Raw genomic sequence first — 20,566 nt, 5'->3', positions numbered from 1 at the left:
CATCAGCAGAGCTCTAATCAGCCAGAATTGAAACCACCTGTGTGGGTGTCCAGACCCTTTAGATAAATAGTTTAGTCAGTCAGCTTTAACCTCAGCCTACTTGATCCTGGTCTGCTGTACCCGGAGCTGCTGGTTTTCATTCTCGCCTGCTAATCAGTGAGTGATGTCCAGCTGGGGCACCAGGAGAATGCAATTAACTAGCTGGAGGGATGGATGAGGAATCTGAGGATCTCTGTGCAGACCGAGGTCCAAAATTTTACTCAAGTCATAACCCTGACCTTAAAGTCACTGTCAATAGAATCTTTATGATTGTAATGTCATTTAAATCAATCAAATGGTGTACATTTTTGTTTGTGGAAAAAATGACACAATCCCAGTAAAAGAAAAAAATGGTTTATGTGTTGCATTCATTGCATAACTTAAAGCATGCATGCATCTGCCGCAGTGTCTTTTTTGAAGCCACCTTTGGAGGGCTACCAAATCTGAAATACTGCACATATAGTGGTTATATCACCTAAATTATCTAGCATTATCTAGCATTTTATATTTACCACACATGGAAATTACAGGTCCATTTTTTTTCACACTTTTGTTTATTGTCACAGAAATATTTGCAGTGCATAAATGCATAATATTCATGTGTTGTGCTGCTGAAACATCTTACCGTGGCCCTTAGATATATGCTAGTTACTTAAAGTAAACAATGATTGTGGAGGAGCTTTGGTTTTAATATATACAGGCCTAGATAGAGTTTTGACGGTGTTATAATTGTTTAGTCTTTCATTTTCATCAAAAAACCTATCAACCATTTACAGATATAGAAAGTTAATTTCCATTGTGGGACAGTTAAAATATTATTTGTTAGATTTTTAAACTGCAGCCAGGACAAATGTCTCTGGTCAGATGGGACGGTTCACTGGCTGAGTAGACAAAGACTTCAACAGTTGACCCTCTTCTTGGGATCATTGTGGGGCCTCAACCTCAACCCAACCTGCAGCAGAGGAAAGAGGAAGGGCAGAAAAAGGTGTCAGTATCATGTAGTGTGACATGCCATGTCCAATAACAACGAACAACATAACATCATTTAACCTTTACAACACATGTATTGATCCATCTGGTTATCATGCTGCGATCACAGCTCAGGGCCGAGCTCAGCTCAGCTTCAGGGGCTGTTTGAATCCACCCGGCAATATTACTGGGAGACAAAGAGATCCAGGCCTTCTGTTTCTTTTAACCCTGTCCTTGGATCATCCTTTTCCCCAGACCACTTTGTCTGTGGAACAGTGGGAAGATGTTTCACTGGCTGTTTCATTGCGCTGACTAAATATACAATGGGAGGTATGAGATATAATCTTTGCACAGTGGAGTAGAATGATTAAGAAAAAACGCCCACACAATCCCCTTGATGATTTTCCAGTGATGCAATGAGAGTCTCCATACTCATTCTGAACATGTAAAGATGTGTTTTTTATTTCATGCAAGATAAGATTCACAATAACTTAATCAAATGTTTTTTGTCTTTATTAAAATACAGTATTCCCATAATAGATACAGCTTCAAAGCGCATATTAATGAACATGCTCATTGATATTCACAGCCTTTACTTTTTTTAAAAGAATCAAAGATGCATTCTGGATTTAAAGTAGAGCAAGAAACATTGAATACTTTGAAGAAGTAGGCTATAGCGTCATAATATAAGCTACTGTTGAAAGAAGTTGACTTCCTCCCTCAGGAGACATGCACCCAGATGGATTCACATACACCCAGATGGCCTGAGTTGTCAGTCTGTTCTATCTAAAGCTGTTGCTCAACAGTTCATGTTATTGGATATATCTTTCACTTAGAATATCTGAGGTCTGCACAGCATACATGAATGCGTTGTTGTTGCTCATGTACAGAAGCTTATAGTCAAATTATAATATAATGAAGAACACTGACTGTAATTGTACTGATGAAAATATGAGAAGAAGAAAACAGTGAATGTCCCATAGACGTGGACATGGGGATGTAGTAAGAGAGGTAGTCGCATTTAAAGAGTTTAAAGGGTGGTTTCCCTTTTTACAATCACCTATCCGAAACCAAAAATGCAAGAGTGGAAGTGTAAGAAATTGATCAAGCAATTTGTTTGTCTGCTCTGATGTAAGCAGTAATCGTTAGCATGCTAACTGCCACCCACAATACCTCCAAAATCAAGGGAGCATTGTTTTCCAATCACACTGGTGAGTCCTCGTCCTAAAGCCCCTCTTGTAGAGTGTCAGCTGGACACATTGAAAAGTGATGTTTTCAACCAACTCACGCAGCTAACTTTAGCTAGCTAGCTAAATCTGTCAGCAACAGTTCAGCCAACAAAATCAACACTGGTTAGAAATGAAGAGCCATTTGTTTTGGTCTACCTCTGTGTGAAATCAAGGACCCATTGTTTTAAATAAATGACTGACAATATTAAGTGGTAAATCTCCCTCCATTATCATTATATTACATATGTGCCACTGGGAACAGACAGCTTAACAGGCATGGCAACAGTAACTAAGAGGTGGGGCCTAGCAAACGGTCAATTACAGAAGTTGTTGTGGTTAGAGTGATACTGGTTGAAGCTGTGATACAGTAGGTAATGATGACTTTATTAAGAGGAACAAAGACTAACAGCAAGTGTTCACAGGCATGAAAAATATGTCCAAGCAGCATCTTGTAGACTATAGTCAAACCTCTTCCAATTAATAAGAGACCAATGAGCATAAAAAAGCACAATGACAGAGCCAGAGCCAGAGTTATCAAATTTGCCGTGAACGCTGATAATAGATACGTATGCTAAGGAAAATGGTGCTTTAATAGAGTTTTTAACTGTAGATCTAGAATAGAAAATTGGACATACATTCTAATTGAATACCTGGATGAAAATGCACCCGGCACACCGTTATAAATCATCTGGAATCAGTTTTCTCGAACTCCTCTCTCCCTCTCACCCACTTTACAAACACAGAGCAAGGCTTTTTCAGCCTCTGATAAGTGTTAATAAATTACCTGAATTTGAAAATTAATGGCTAGCCGCCTGCTTCAGGGAGATATCATTGTGTTTCATGAATATTTTGATTTTGTGATTAGATCAAAATGCAGTGAATTCCTAAACAGCCCCCATGCCCAAGCTCCACTGATCATAAACTCTTCCCTTCTCAAAAAAAAAAAAAGAAAAAAAAAGAAAAACCCATTCCATGCAAATGTGCTGATATGGAATAATTAGAATGAGTTTTGCCAGTATTTTTCTCCTGTAACATTTGCATGACTTTAGATCTCACCCGACTGATCTGCTCCAAGCTGAGGGAAAATGTATGTTTTTGTGCAGCTCCCCCCAAAATTTACCTTGCCAGGCAAGATAATGGCTTATATTGTGATGTTAAAGAGGCTTGTATTTACAAAAAGAAACAAAGGCGAGCCGGTTGCCAGTCCTGGAGGACATTGATTAGGCCCTTCCTGTCATTCCCTATTCATGCTCTGTATCAGTGGCATTCCAGCTCATCTCCTTTTGTGTGTGATAGAGATCAAATAGATTTTCCACTCATTGTCACAACATTTACAGGTACGGGAATGTGAGGAAGGAGAAATGTGAATAGCCAAGCAAAGTTCGACTTAATATTCCTGCATTGTCTCCATTTCTACACTTGAAGTTTCACAGTCTGTTTCCCTGGGTCTCTCTCACTGTCATACACATATCATAACTGCTATGAAAACATATGCCCATGATTATATACGAAGACACACATAGCGAGGAGATATAAGATTAAATAATTTAACAAACATCTCTGCAAAATAAAACAAAAAAACACTCAACAGTTGTATTACACTCCTGCCACAACCAAAGCACAGTGTGCAGCATTTGCGTTTTGTTTGGATACTTTTTTTTTCTTTTGCTTTTCTTTTACTCTGGTGTTGGCACTTTTATGCTCTGTAGTTGGCACACAGGAATGTGTGTGGTGCAAAAAAAAAAAAATAACAGATACTCTATGTGAAGTTGTACGACTTCAGATCTTAGTTAGCCAAAGTGTGCTTTCAAACACAGAGGGATGCTGGTGGCTGTATGTGTTTGTGTGTGTGTGTGTGTGTGTGTGTGTGTGTGTGTGTGGGGGGGGGGGGTCGTGTGTGTTTGTGTGTGTGTGTGTGTATGTGCATGCACCGGCAGCTGCACAGGGCCCCAGGGACAGGCCTGTGTAGATTGGGTCTCCTCAACCCACAGCTCATTAGTGGAGAGTGAAAGGAATCCACACAGATGGCTGTCAACGTTCAAAAAAGTCGGCTGCATGAGACATGTCAATTGAGGTTTAAGTTCCTTCTGCTCATTTCTGTGACATTGCAGTATTCAAGCAATATTTGTTTATTCTACCCAAAAAGTACAAAAACACAGAAGCCTGGTGACATCTGAAAATGTGTTTTCTAATGAGCGCTCAGACTACTGAACAGGAGCCTGCACTTGTCATTCATCACCACAAATTACTCGTTCTAACTTGACATGTTTTCAGTGCTACAGATGACGGGCTTGTCTGTTCTGCAAACACTGAGAATGGTCTGCGTTTAAACTGGAAATATGGCATTGAACAGTCCGGCAAGACGCCATGGAAAATCAATTAGATTGTTTACCTGTCAAAGTTGGAATGGAGGCCGTGCCACTGTAACGGTCGCTCATCATTTTCACTCCAACACTGTCACCTGCTCTCCTCCTGTTATTCAATTAATGCAATTGAATACACAGTTGTGATATAGTGTCTTTATACAGCAGGGGTTTATTTGACTGTGCTGGCTCCCGTAATATGCTATACTGTAACCATATGGTAACCTTCCCTTGAACCTCATGAAAGTAAAAGAGGTTTGAACTGGCAAGATAAAAGCACTTGAAAATGTGTGATATTTTCTGCTATGACCAGTGGGCCAGTAATAAACAGAAAATACATAAGACTTTAAAGGGAAACCCTGCATACTTTAATTCAGATATGACTGTTGTATTTCAAATTTACCTGCACATGACTGTCGTCCTGTAATACCAACATATCTAGTAGCGGGAACACAAACAGACGGACGCCCTTATGCATGTTCTGCATTAGCACTAACAGCATACAAAGGATACTGGAGGTTATAGTGAGAGAATCATGCAGCAGCTGAAGGAAAGTATTAGATCAGTTATATAAAATCTGTCTCCTGCAGGCAGGAAAAGCCTCAGCTACTGTACAAATTTACAGCAAAACAAAACTCACATCAGGTACGCCAACAAAACCAACTTGTAGAACAAAGTGTTTCTGGATTTAAGAAGACTTCATAAAAAACCCCCCAAAAAAACAGAAAATAAAAAAAAAGAAGTTGGTGAGGGAGAAGTTGACTCGCTCATTCACTGGAGTGTGGATTAAAAGTTGCTCTGGACCGGAGATGCTACTTTTCAGTAATTGTACATAACAGCAATCTGAACACCACTTGAGCTGACCTACTTATGGGGCTCAGGAACTTTTTATCCTGCAGCCAAGTCTAAAAATAACCCTGTGGCCAGTTTTAGATTCATCTCAATGGTAACCCTGACAGTTTTACAGAGTGCCAGTGACAGAGTCCTGTTAAGCAGCAGCAGTCGGCAACAGCTTAAACACTGCACCACTGCACTCTCCTCATGACATTTCTCTCCTCTGCTTGAAAATGAATGCTCAATTATCAGGCGTGGATTGTACTGAATATACATTTTCACTGCTAAATACACTGATCACCATTAGTAAGATCAATATATTGTAATATTCTGTAAAACAAACTGCTGTTAATGCTAAATCTTTGCATTTCCTTGTTTAGCTACAGTTGCTTATTGAGCTTTGTGCGAGAGATCAATGTGAAGGAGCTCCCCTTTAATCATTTACAGTGAATGGCAGTAAAATGATTCTGTGAACAAATTGGTTTCATGTCCAGGCGAAAATCACATGGAGTTTTTGTGTTCTCTTTTCTTTCCCTCCTTTTCTTTCTTTTTTTTTTGTGTGTGTGTGTCATTGTGCAGACATTCTCTCTTGCTGTACGCATCGTTCCTTTAAGATGATTTGGAATTAGAGGCTTTTCATACAGTACATATTATGTAGCTTGGTGGGACTCCATTAGCCTGAATCAAAGAGGACAGCAGCCTGCGTGGAGCCACACAATAATGTGGCAGCCTGTGTTTCAGCAAATAAATAACAAATCCGCCGCTTACTGTACCAGCCAATGCAAACTAACTAATTAAAAGATGAAAGGGGGACGTCTTCCTAGCAGTTTGATGATGATTTTTTTCATAGAATGGTAACACTGGAGTCTTGAATACTTGGCCAAAATGAGTGTGACGCTAATAAGGATCTAGAGCAGCTAACAGTCCTGATTTGGGTGTACAAGGGGGTGCCCAACCATAATCTGCTGCTGTTGGAGAGTGCAATTAGGGCCAAATTGTTGTCCCTGAACTGACACTGGCCTGTGGGAAGACTAAACTGGCTTTCCTTTTTTCTTTTTTACTTGAATCTGTGGTCCCCTTCCCTCCCCCTCACCACCACCTCCTCTCCTCCAGTATTCCTTCTCTCCTCTCGGAGCATCTTGGGAGCGTTGAGCTCAGACAGCGGGATTAGTCAAGGATCCATCTTGAGACGCAGATAATGTTTTTGCGCACAGTCTCCCCTGCTCTCCGCTGGCTTCTGCTTCACTGATTAGAACTCAAAACTCCACCAGAAATGGCTATTTGTTCTTAAGCTGTTTTTCCCTCCCTTTGTTGAGCTGTTTTTGTCAGCCATCCCTCTAATTCAGCGCAAGAACGAGTCACAAGTAGGTCAAGACAATGCTGCAGCCGGCAGTGTCCCAGTCTTAGAGAGGACTGACAGCAACATGGAAGAGCCACAGGGCTGTTTAAATATGCCCTCTGGTCTTTGCCTCTCACACTGTCTAAATGGCTGAAAGTGGGTGGCACTGCTACAAGTTTTCTACCTCCACAATGCAAACCAATTTCAGGGTTTGTTTGAGAAGCAGAGCCTTTACCTAACATGAGCAACTTTTTTTTCCTCTATTTTCCCCAACACCACGAGTAGCATAAGTTCAGTGCACAGTTCCCTTATGGTGTCTGAGTAACACACACCTTAACAGTTGTGCACTTGTAGTTGATGTGAGGGAGTGTGTGTGCTCTCGCTGTCTTAACTGCCTATCATTGTGAGTGACAAGGGAAGTGGAGGGGGGGTGGGGGGGTGGAGTGGTGTTGTTCAGGAGCCCAGCAGCTGGCTTCACACCTGCACAACCGCACACGCACTTCCATCGGGGACCATTGCGTTCCCTCCCTTTTTGTTAGCATGCAGTGACACTTTACAAATAATTTATTTGTTCGCTCTTGTTTTGCCATTTCCTTCTGGCGATTTGTTGTTGAAATAATTTACATCCAAAACAGCACAGATAGAAAATACACCGGAAAAAAAACAAAACAAAGTATCACATGACGAGTGACTTGTGTCTGCACCTCATTATGTGAAGCACTAAAATAAAGCAGTAAAGATAAAGCACACTACATACATTTAAAGAGGCAGGTTTTTTGGCCTACGCTGACACTCCTGTTTAGTCTCCACTTAAACTTTCACAATTATTTAAATCAAGCAAGTTGACATTTAAATATTAATAGTTTCCACTTGCGCACATGAAACAATTACATGTTTTGTGTGATTGTCAAGAGGGGTGAAAAAGAGCCTCAGTTCCCGCTGTTACACACACACACACACACACACACACACACACACACACACACACACACACACACACACAAATGCACATACACAGCGCTGAGGCAGGGCCCGAGCAAATTTAATTTAGAGACATTCTCTCCTTCCCTCCACATCCTGGGCTTTTAAGACACTGAAGTGACTGTTCTGCGCCCGTGTAAGAGAACCCCATTATCAAAGCATTAAGATATGATTAAACTGACATTTTCTTAAGAAAACGAAAAGAGTTGGGAATAAAGGGAAGGAGAGAACTACATACTCCAGATCTTATCAGGAGGGAGGTGGGAGGGGGGAGGGAGGGGGGGGGGGTGTACATACTGATCTTTGAAAGAGCTTATTACAGAGCAAGCTAAGAAGACAAGCACTGTGGTGTACTGATCAGAGGTATGCAAGCCAAATGCACCTGCTAGATTTCACTATCATTCACAGAGTGTCAGTCAGTGTTGAGGCCCCTGACTGATGCTGGTGCAACCTGAACGCTTCTCGGGGCACACTGCAAAAAATATCCAGCTCAGTCCAGCAGTGAGTCTAGTACAAGAGCCGGCAACAGTCTCCGGTTATAGGATCAACATATTTAAATTGTAAACAGTGCAGCTTTACTTGTTTTGTAATATTTTTTTTTAAGGATGTGATATATTTGTGAAATAATATCAGTTATTGTCAGTTATTAGCTTCTGTCTGAGGTGTGAGTGGTTTTAAGGTTCAGTTTTTACATCCCAGAGACGGTAACAATAAATAACAGGAGCTGTGTTTAAGTCTGTGAGATCAAAACTCACCATTTAAATGCTAGATCCAGGAAAGTTTGATTTCTGATAAATCCTTATAATATTGTGAAGTCATTTTCCTCTTGGTTGGGTGTTGTAGCGAGGAGAATACTAGCCGGGGCCCCAAAATGAGGGGGGGGCCCTCAAGAAGCCTGCAATTAAATGTTTATTTTTATGTGCAATGTTGAAATACATTTACAGCATTAGACTGGTATATTCATTAAAACCCAGAGTAAAGGGTTTAACAGGCGATGTTACAGTTTTACAATAGTTGAATATTGTTCAGGTAAAAAGATGAAGCAACATTTCATTCCTCTGTGTTCTTATGTTTCTGAGGATGTGAATGAAAGGTGGGCATTTAAAGTGGTGACTAAAAGATATATTAAGCAACTATTGGCACCAGTTTACTTTGAAAGACTGAGTGAACACAAATGTGTTATATAACATGACTCCAGAGAAGTCTTATTCAGTTGTTGTTCATTGTGTAATACAATAGTCCTTCCTCAATGTAGAGGTCAGAAAAATGCCTTTTAGTGAAGACGTAAACCAATGTAGGAAATAATGTGCTGTACTCTCTGTACCATAAGCAAACCTCATATAAAAGTAACACACATTTTTGGAGTAATATTTGATTTAATGTTAAAAATGTCTTTACTGATTACAGTAATAACTACTTAACATCAGTGTGACTTGATGTATAAACAGATGACGGTTGACAGTGATAAGGTTCTTGCTCCCAACAGAAAGCAATTTTTTTCTAAAAAGTATGCAGTTTTTTTTTTTTACATAACCCCATCATTTTGAAGGCAGTTGTGAAAAAGATATCAGGGCATTTGCCAACAATTAAGCTAGAACTATATGATTTTTAATTTAGATTTTTAATTTAGACACTAAAACATTTGGTCACATCAGTGATTTCAACAAAAAAAAAACAATTTCTCTACTTTGCTGCTGCTTTCTCTCTTTGTTCCTCATAGATATCTTTTATTCAGTTTTCTAACGTCTCTCTGTCTGTTGTTTTCTGTGCTGCTATCTCTTTTGCTCCAGAATCTTGTCTATTTCCAATTCTTTTTGCCTGGACATGCTTAGGTCATCAGTGTTGATGTCTGAATTCTGAGTGTAGTCACTGTCATCACTGTATGTCACCTGAAGTCCACAAGGTACAAAGCTGAACAAACACAAACGCTGTTAGCAGCACAGAGCAGTTAGCATCGCCTATCTAAAATGGTTGACACCTGATGATGGCCTTCATCTCTGGGGTAGTTACCTTGAATTGTTAGTAATTACAATAATTCATTAAATACAACATTCATTCTTTCTAATAAACAGCAGCGTGAGCTGTGTTAACATTAGCAAGCTAGCTGTTTAGCATGGTAGCTACTGGTAAAAGTCAAGTTTAATAGGTTCAAACAAGATTAAAAAATGAGTCATCATAGTTGGTATTTGTAGAAATGACTTTCATTGTCATTTTTTAAATAAAACTATCAATTTCAAGGTTTCAAAACTTAAATTGAGCAACATTTCATCATCATTACAGATGATTTACTTTGACTTAAAGTCTCAGAGCACAGGTCACACAGTTGCCTACACACTGATGGCTGCTCTGCAGGTGGAACTGTACACCGTTTTTTATGGCCATTAATGCATAAAATTTAAAAAAAATCTACACAAATTGTTTATGACCTATAAAACCATGTGAGTATTGCCATGTAAATAATTGATATTCACGAAACAAAAGTCCGATTTAACGTTTTAAATCAATCGTTCAAACTGTATGAAGAAAAAGGTGATCTGTATTAGACACTGTTGAGTTTACCACCCTTACTGCCAAATCTGTCTCTTTATGTCAGAAAAAAAGGATTTTAAAATCAAGACTACACTGAGCGGCTTGTTATGGAGGATATTTTTTGCAGTGCTGACCAGGGAGTGGAAGCAGCACCCCCTTCTATTTGTCTTTCATCGTCCCCACAGACAAAATAAAGCCTACAGTAGATACGGGGGGCTTGGGGGTGGTGTGCATGAATGTCAGGATTTTCTTCTGAGGCTCCCAACTGTAGCCGAGGTATGCTCAGCATGTGATGTGAAATCTGTGTAATTTTTTGAAAGGCATCACATAATCAGGAGGAGTCAAAAGCTTTCTGGCAGTAATTGCCTTTTGGCCACAGACAGAATGTACAACACTTTGCAATCTTTCCCTGCAGAGATTTCTGACAAATAAAACCCAAGAATGAACTATGTTCTGAGCTGCTGAAATTTTCATTTGTCTCTCTGTATTTACATATTATCTGAGTCACTGTGTTGTGGATCTCAAATCGCAATTTCACTAATATACTATCTATGATGCATTATCTTCCCGTCTTGGTTTTAAAGTCCAGAATGAAGCCATTTGCAAGAACAAAACCTTTTTTAAAGTTTTTAAGTCTTGAGTGAATTTGAGTGGATTGATAACATTTGTGTCTTTAGATTCCACCTTCTAAGAAGAGACTGAAAATGGAATTTTTATTTCCTGTACATCTATCCGCTTGATGTGGAGCCAGCTGCCATGTTGCACGAGGAAAACAAGCAATATACTGTCAAAAGATCTGAACCAAGATATAACAGAGACATTTTGATTTATAGTCTGATCAGCTCTCTTCTACGTGAGCTGCATGATACTGCCTCACTCACTCCCCTTTAATTATCCCATCTTTTTCCTCTTTTTCAGAACCCGCTTTCATTTTTTTTATTTTTTTTTAATTTCTTTCTCACAACCTTTATTTTCACCAGCTTTCTCACTGCGTCAACTTTTCTGCCTGCCACACCCCACCTCCTAAACCCAGTGGATGCTTCTACCATGGGTCTGGTTTGAGCTGTATCATCATCTTACCATTGAGAGGGGGAGCTGAGGGAGAGATAACATCAAATAACTAATCAAAAGGAATCGGTGAGCAACATAACATAAAACAAAACTCCCCGTTCCCCTCCCCAGACTCTTTTCCTCCCTTGTTTCACAGTTTGGTGTGCAGGCGGGGGTGGGGGGGTGGGGGGGTGGGGGTGGCGGTAGGGTGGGGTGTGCATTGGTGTGTTGAGTAGCACGATGTGAAGCGTTGTTGCTGCTTTCCACAGCTTCACTCAACACACTCCTGCTGAGTTAATAAATCTGACCTCTGCTTAATTAAAATAACAGACCATCCTCCACTGAGAAAAAAAGAGGCAGTTTGAGAATTATTCTAACTAATCGCTAATTAAGATTTAGCAAAAACAACAAGAAACCTGTCAAGGAAGCTGTGTCTATTTTTACAGTATATTATGAGGAAGGAGCAGCTGCATGTGGACTCTCAGTTTTAAGCAAAGAGAAGTTACAGTTCCTCTTGAGGGAGCAATGTTACTGCTGCTGTGGTGAACTAGTGGAAATCTAGTCAAACTAATGCACACATGCTAATACATACGCTACACCTCAATTAACATAACTCAAGTGCAGAAAAATGAATAACCCAACAAGGAAATAATCACATTTACAAGTGCTTATTTAGGATCTGAGGGTAATGCGCCCTTTTCTGAGGGAAGAGTCAGCATTGCTCCATTAATTGCTAATTTTGTAGTGTTGCTCTTTTGACCACGTAAGGTGAACGGGGCCAGAAAAACAGTCACAACATAATGATTGTGCTGTAATAACTGCATCTTCTGTCTAGTCTTGAATCTTGGCCCCTGCTGCCGTGAGGGCTGTAATTCTCCAGCAAGGAGTGTTAAGAGGATATCATTATCATGTGTTTTCCGAGTAAGCTGCAGATTTGGTTAAATATAGTAGCGTTTTTTGTTTCCTCTCCTTTTCAGTTTTGCATTAAAGCTGGGTCAAGCCGACCCCTCCCATGGCAATTCTTTTCAAACGGAGCTGCCAGAGCGCCTCCTCTGCCACAAATGTAGCCAATATCGATGCCATGCTCAAAAACTGATTGAAAAGAGACTTACATGTTTCAAAGCATGCTGGGAGCTGGGGGCCAGGCAAAAGCCCAAAGTATTAAAGCTGAGATACTCACCAGAATGCTATAAAAAGGCAACATATGCCCACAGGTCCAACAGTGCACCAATCAATGCATGTAGACTGTGATTCTGAAGATTTTACAACATGAAAATTATTTTTCCAATTTTTTGTTATACTTTTATTTTGTAGAAAAAAAATCTCTTATTTGGGGGGACAAAATTATGCAAATTTTTTTTGCATTTTGCGATGAGTTACTTAAAGTCAGTTTGCAATGAAATTTAAAAAGGGTGTCATTTTTTTCTTTTTGATTAAACTTTCAAATTTGACTAATAATCAGATTTAATAGTCTCTGTTGTTCCTTTCAGTTCCTCCAAAACCTCAGAGGTAATTAGGTCACAGCACTGAAAACGTTTGTTATGCAATTGCTTCATCTTTGTATCAAATAAAACTGATTTTGAAGGACACGGCAGAGCTGGTAAAGGAGTAAAAGACATGACACTGCTGACAAAGTTAATTGATGATAGTGTGATTTTATGAATCCAATTTTATTCTGACGTTTTCAAAGATCTCTTCAGAAAGTCTCAACAGCAGATTTGTGAAAAGAGATTTTTAATTAGTCTAAGCGAATGAGGGAGAAGTGTCTCGATTTTTGCAGCTGATATCCGTAGTTTATCAGAAGATGATAAAGAAGAAAAAAACCCCCATTCATCCAAATCCCCAAAGAGTCCCATTGTTATCTCAATATACTGTTCGTCTCTAAATCTGAGAGCATAATAGAAATTCTGTGGTGAAGTGTGGCGCCGCGCACTACGTTTGCATATTTATTCAGCTGTCATATCTATCTGAGCAGATCATCAGTGGAGATAAACTAAAGAGATGAGGGAATAATGGCTCTCGCTGAGAGGCTGCCGAATGATACAAGCATATTCCTGAAAAACACCAGGAACTGGGTAAACAAAAAAAAAAAAAAAAGAGCACTCTACAAAGCCACGCAATTCAAAATGAGCTGTGGTTAATGACGGTGATGATGGTGATGACAGTGATGATGAAGATACTGTGAATAAAATTTGAATGATGGAAAGTTTTTAAGAGGTAACAATGCAAACAAAGCAGCGCTGCAAACTTTTGTCTCTTGCTGAAATGGATACTTCAATAACAGAACACTTGGACAATTTTTTTGGCGGAATTCCTAAACACCACACAGAGAGCGCGCATTATTTACCAGATTATTGTACTACAGTGGTAATGCTGACCTGCCTACATGAAGTAAGCAGTGTAAGAATTTATCCTGACACAGATGCAGTGAGAATGGGTGAACGCTGCTCTAAACAGTGGGCAACCTTTGTGGAAAATGTTCCAGAGAGGAACACGGCCCCTGACATTTAGTGAAAGAAGCCTCTAAGGTCATGCTGTTGATACCTCTTGTGAAAAACCAAATTAAACATTATCAGGGGAGCGAGGAGGCACACAGACAATGTTGCCTTTGATTTGCACTAGATACACGCAAATATCACTTTTTTAAAACCGAATGTGCTCTATGCTGCACTTGTTGGAAACACTGACCTTTGAAGTCAACCGCTGCAACGCGTAATATACGTTCATCTACAGTTGAGGGTATCACAGGGACCCTTGTGTCATCTATCCCTCAATGCATATGTACACCCACTCAATGAGGACAGTATAGGACAGTTAATTGAACAATATCCAGGAAGTGACACGGGCACGGAGAGGAGAAACTCTGCTCAATGGTGCCATCTAGTGCTTCCTCGGGGCGACCCAGGACCAGCTCTACAGTAAAACTCTGCCTCTCCTGCTGCTGCTGCTGCTGCTGCTGCTGAGGAAGTTTGGATAACAATTATCTGTTGTATTTGCATTAATGTGATTGCTTTGTCTGCAGACTCATCTGACTGCAATTATAAAGAGTAGCATTAAAACACTAATTAATTAACTCAATTGTGGGTAGATTGATTAATTCTAAACAAACATGAGATCGCAGCAAGTAAATGAGCTCTGGAGTGCCGATGCATCTGGGAGTGCTGCTGCAGAAGACATTTTGATTATCTGCAGACACATGTAGTTGCAAATCTTTTAATTAACACAAATAGATAGTGGGAGTGAGTTGGTTGTGCAACTATCCTGCTTGTTACTTGTAATCATAATTTGGTCAGTTTTTAAAAGAATGAGGGTGTGAATGTGGACTGTGGGTTTGAGACAGTGATCGAGAGGCAGCTCAATTATTCCAAAGTTGTGATGCTCATGTGTGCATGGTGTGTGTGTGTGTGTGTGTGTGTGTGTGTGTACATGTACAGTGTGTGTGTGTGTGTGTGTGTGTGTGTGTGTGTGTGTGTGTGTGTGTGTGTGAGTGTGTGTGTTACAGAATGGGTCTTGACATCAGAAGTCATCGCACAAAAAGAGATAATCAAATTATGATCAATATAAAACAGATGGTCACATAAATCATCCATTCACAAGCTGGACTGGTGCTTCTGTTGCAGAACAATGAATCACTGCCTATCAATCCTAGAATCAAAACATAAGGGCTGTTATGAATACAAAATGCTCCTCTTGTTATTGCTACATCCCGATACATATCACAGTGTGGACACGTTCAGAAACATCCCAGAGATTTTGTTCATATGGGTTTTTAAGAAAAGATAAATGACAAACTAAATTTGAATGTGAGGAAAATAAAGTCAGAGTGGTGGAAGGTAATAAAATATCGAGAGCCAGAAATCATGAAAAAGGTTGTCATTTTAATTAATGTGACTTTTTTATGTGTTTTAGTTTGGAATGATTTTCCGCTAGATTGAAGATTTTGATGGAAAATATTTCTTTTTCCACCGTAAATGCATGCATGCACCTCCAGTATCCACAGAAATCCTGAACTCCTGAACTAGATTTAAAAAGGAGCAGCCAGTCAAAGCTCCCATTCTCAGTGTGCTGTCAGCATCTGCACATGCAGAAAAGCCTAATCAGAGAGATACCAGTAAAGTGCATGTAATACTTTAGAGATTTAATGCAGTTTTTAATTGGATAGAGGCCCATTATTTTTCAATACAGAAGGGGCACTGAGGCACATAAAGCTCTTGAATATTTTTGCAAATCGTGTTCAACAGCATAATGATTAACCATGGCACTAAATTTGCCTCACAAAATGAAAAGCAAACTTCATGCAAGGCGTAATTTAATTGTTTCCCTTCACATTTTCTGCCTCCCATTGTTGGAAGCTTAACATTTTTAGAGTCTGCTTAACAGCTGCCTTCTGATGCTTGAGCTGCAACAATGTGACTGACAAATGTTTTGAAGTAGCTGCAGACTTCATAGTGTCTTTGTAGGCAAAGTGTCAGGGAATCTTACATCATTTCATGTCACATTTGAAGCCTTATTACATGGATATACATATATATATATTTCTTCTTTTTTTTTTTTTATGAATTCAAGGTTGCACATTACCACAAAATACATAATTCAATTGGTCCCATTCTTAAAATGCATCTAATATTGTTGGTCATAACTCCTAATCTCTTCCAGTTGCGCTGTGAAATCTTTCATGACGTTACAGAAATATCAGACATATCTTAAAATGACAAATGTTTTCTGAAACCCTTTTTTCTAACCCTGTTCTTACATGTTGTTATTAACCAAACACACATCATATTAGCTCATACAAACAATCATCCTCATATGAACATTGTGTCTTACATATTATATATATATATATATATATATATATATTTACACATTTATCACATCATTGTGTGAGTTTGCACAGTAATACATTTGAGCAGTCAGAAGTCCAGGTCACATTTCCGTTTCAACCCGAGGAGAACACTGCCATCTGGGCACAATTACTGGTAATGCAGTCCTGAGCCATTTGTTTGTGTGAATGAATATTCACAATCAGAATCTGGACCAGAATGATGTTACTGGTCATGTATGCTCACACATAACTTGCATTCATTGGTAAAACAAACACACAGATAGAAACTAGTACATAGGTATAGAAATATAAAATAAAATAAATGGGACAAACAGAAAAAGGTGTAGAAACAGGGATAAACAATAAATATAATTCAGTGGCTGTGTTCAGTGCTGGTTTGGAACTGCCTGTACAGGGGGTCTACAAAAACAGTGCATAAATCTAGACTAAATTAATATAGAGGTGGCTGTATGTACAATACGTAGCTCAATGAGCGGATATTTAAGGAATTATGTGTACACTCTGTATATAGATGTCCGTAACTGTAATAGATTACAGAAACTGTGGTGACACGTTCACATGAGTGAGTGGATTTCTCATCGCTGTGCCAGTGCTCTGTTCTGTAGGTGTAGATGAGTGGGAGGGGTGTGTACTGATGTTCCCTGTGTGTTTTCTCACTTGGCAGGTGTGCATGTCCTGGAGAGAGGACAGGGCCTTCTCCTGAGGACCACTCCCTGTCATCTCCACAGTTTTTTTTAACAGTTTTTTTTTTTTTGTTGTTGTTGTTGTTGGACATCCAGAGGTTAGAAAATGAGGGCAATAGGAATTTTATGAGGGGTTTGACAGAGGAAGAGCAGCAGTGAGGAGAGAGCACATTTCCCTGGGCTTCACCTGCTGCTTCCTGTCTGTCAGGCGGTTGATGATCATGTGACGGGTGAAGGCAGGCGGGCTGAGTTGGGAGAGCTCGGCATGGATTTTGGGATTGTTATTGGTTGTGTAGTGAATTGGGGCAGGTGAAGAGTGTCTGCATATGCAGTAATTCAGGTAATCCATTTTTCCAAGTAGCTCCACTTAGCCACTTTGATTTCCTTTAAACAGTGTGTCCCCACATTGTACAGGCATGACTGCTGTGTATTAAAAGGAAAATATAGAGTAAAAACAGAATGCTTTTTATTTTGGCAAAAAATATAAGACAGGCGAGTCTGACAAGATTAGATTCAAATACAATGTAATTAGATTAAACAGGAAAAAAGGAGAAACATGGAGCATTTACTGTCCTAGAAAACCCTCCTCTGGTTTACCAAAACCACAGATGATAGTGATGACAGATAATCTGACTTGTTTCTTTTTCAGATCTGTTTCACAGTATCTATAATGTGCATTTGCTGTAGGTGCAGATGTGTGAAGTTAAGCACAAACACACAAAACAATCCTCCTCCTGCCTGAGCAGAGAGCACTGATAATCTGCCTTGACATTATCTCATGTCATTTTTTCTGCATGCTATGCCCTTCTAATGCCAGGGTCTTACCATGTCAACACTCGGAGCTGCACTCGCCGAATTTCAGTTCAGTGGAAAAGAGACTGACATCTGTGTTGGTTCGTAGTGCTGGTAGAGGAAATAAAATGATAACAACAGCCTTCCTCTAAATCCAGCGGAATGGCAACTTCCCTCATTCAGCAACACAGAGACTTTTGAGGAGATGCCATTGCTGCCTCATTGGTTTTTTCACTCCCTCTGATTACTCCTCTCATCTTATGTAAATCCTCTTAAGTCACATGTTATTGTTTATTGCAACTGTGAAGGTTAGGTGTTCCTAAGCCCTGTGCGTGCGCTTATCTCACCAGTGCATGCATCTTTGTCTCTCCAATGTGTCTTGTTTTCGTAATACACTAATGGATGAGAAAAGTTGTCTGGACTGATGCGGTGCAGACAACCAATCCACTGCAGTAAAATGCTAATCTCTCCCAGTGGCTAACAACTCTTCATGAAAGAGAGGCAGTTGCATGCTCCAGGGATATCACAGCATTATCAGAAGCCTGCTGCATTTTGGGGGATTTTTTAAATAATAAATATAAACAATTCCAACATTTTTTTTTGACCAGTCAGCTTCAGTTCTGCGGAGTAAATTCATACTTAAAGTTTGTCACTGAACCAGTGGTTGGGGGTCGCAGGTTTCCTGACCGATGATCAGTTTCAGAGAATGCATGAAAGTGTTACCTGGACTGTTTCCAGACATTTTCACTTGTCATAGCAGGAAGGTCTTAGTGATCATTTTAATTATGTCACTGCTACATTATTAATGATCTTGTGACACCTGTTACCCTGGCCTGCTCAACCCTCACATTAAACTATATAACTATTCCACACTAATGACTAGACCTATGTTATATATTCTTTTGAGTTGTGAACTTAAATTATCCCAAATGTTTCCAACAATTTTCAAATCTAGAGAAATCTGTGATTTTAATCATAGTAACAGTCATTTAATGTGGTTGCCATTCAATGGCGTCGGGTTGCCAGAAGAGGTCAAAACTGACTTTTTAACCAGAGGAGACCTCTGTGGATGATACAGCCGCTGGTAAAAACCTCCTGAACGACTGAGACTCCAAAGAAGTCTGTTGACATTGGTGGTGAAGACAACAACTCCCATGATCCCACACTACCAAATGCCATCCTTTGTTATTGTTTTAATGGAGACGCCCCTAGCAGCAGACTGCGTGTTTAAAGAAACACGGACGAGCCTGACTGACTGTTTATCAAAACAGGTTTCTAATCAGATACAAAACAGGCTGAGGCAAAGCCACAAACTGCCTTCTGCCCAAAATCTTCCACCCTTACTGACCTGACCTATGAATACTCAATGAAAACACTTTGGTTAACGACAGCTCCCTTCTAAACTGTAAGAGTTGTTAAGGGTTGCTGGATATAATTTAAGCTGCAAGTACACTACTGCTGCTGAAATATTAATTAAGAGACCAGACCAACCGACAAGAGCCTTGATTCAGCAACTTCCCATTTTCAGCCATCTGTGTCCACTCAGCCCCTCTAGTTCTCTCCTCTGTGCTTTCACTTCCCCATTTCACACAGTTACATTGAATGAAAAACATCATTCTTCATTTATGTCTTTTTATGGACTTCTCTCTTCCACAAGCCGATACAGTCACTGACTCACCCAGCTTCTGAATCTGACACCATTGTTTGCTTTTCTTGCTGATATTCTTTTCCTGTTATGACAAGTCATGAGAATTGTCAAAAGTCTGACAAAGGTCTGTGGAGCAATGGAGACAAAAAGCCAAATCATACCACAAAAAACAAAAATTACATGGCTGAGCTTCACATTTCCATGATCTTCAGCTGGTGGTGAATGGGGACAAAGACGTAAGTAAAGTAGTAGTGGAGGACAACTATCTGATCTTCTCTGATTTTTTTCAAATTTGAGGTATTGTGACGATCTGCAGCCTCAGTCCCACTCAGCTCTGGTCTCAGCTCCTTTTCATTTCAGGCATTCACCTGTTCCTAGTTTCATCATCGCCCCAGTCACTACTTGAACCTGCCAGTTTCTCCAGATCATTATTGTTTTGTCTGTTTTTGTTCCTGTGTATTGACCTTTGTTGTTGCTTCCTGTTGTTGGATCACCTGTTTGTTTGTTTTTGGGGATTTTTGTTGCCTGTACTGCTCTGCTTGTCTGCTCATTCAACCATCTGCCTGTAAGCCAATTTATTGTCTCATACTTTATCCTCCATTTTTGTAGTCCATAAATTTTGTAAGACTACATTTCCACACACTGATTATATACATAAACTGTATATACAGTATATATAGGCCTATATATATTTATAATTTTTTATCATTCAAAGCCTGTATGAAAATAGGGTGCAGAATTTATTTTGTATCCACATGCATGAAATTAAAGGTTAAAAGTCTGTTCTAACTTGGATGCATAGAAATTTGCCCAAAATTCAGTTTTAATATATTGTTACATCTGGTTTAGATTACATATGTTGACTTGCACATTAACTAGTTTGGAAAATGTCAGAAAAATTCTGTTGCTGTTCTTTAGTCACTTTCAGCTTCGCTCCACAGTTTCAACCTCATATCAATTGTGTCAAAAACTGACATCCAAAATACTAAATTGTCAAAAACTCCCTCTAAAACAACTGATAACATTATATTTAAAGGTCCCAAAGCTGTAAATATAAATATGATATAACTCTAAATCCTGTATTGATTCATCTATAACTATTCAATCCAGGGACAATATTGGTCTATTGCAATTGTCCAACTTGTGACAGCTGTGAAAAGTGCACCAGATTGACAATACCTCATCAACAGTTGATTCGAAATCACCTAACGACGGCCATTATGTTTTTGTATCTATGTGTGTATGTCACCCAGGAAACAAATAC

General features: G+C 39.5%; 1 long non-coding RNA gene across 1 annotated transcript; it reads right to left on the bottom strand.

Moving 5' to 3' along the window:
• Positions 1 to 570: 570 nt before the first annotated feature.
• LOC130172531 (uncharacterized) lies at positions 571 to 5,453 on the bottom strand. Its single transcript, XR_008828278.1, has 3 exons — positions 5,241 to 5,453; positions 4,630 to 4,709; positions 571 to 991 (listed from the first exon to the last, which is right to left on the bottom strand). It is a non-coding gene; the product is annotated as an uncharacterized LOC130172531 (long non-coding RNA).
• Between the last annotated feature and the right edge of the window lie 15,113 nt (positions 5,454 to 20,566).

Source organism: Seriola aureovittata, chromosome 7, assembly GCF_021018895.1.
Source record: "Seriola aureovittata isolate HTS-2021-v1 ecotype China chromosome 7, ASM2101889v1, whole genome shotgun sequence".
Taxonomy (NCBI): domain Eukaryota; kingdom Metazoa; phylum Chordata; class Actinopteri; order Carangiformes; family Carangidae; genus Seriola; species Seriola aureovittata.
Note: the sequence above shows the minus strand (reverse complement) of the source record. Positions and strands in the feature narration are given on the sequence as shown.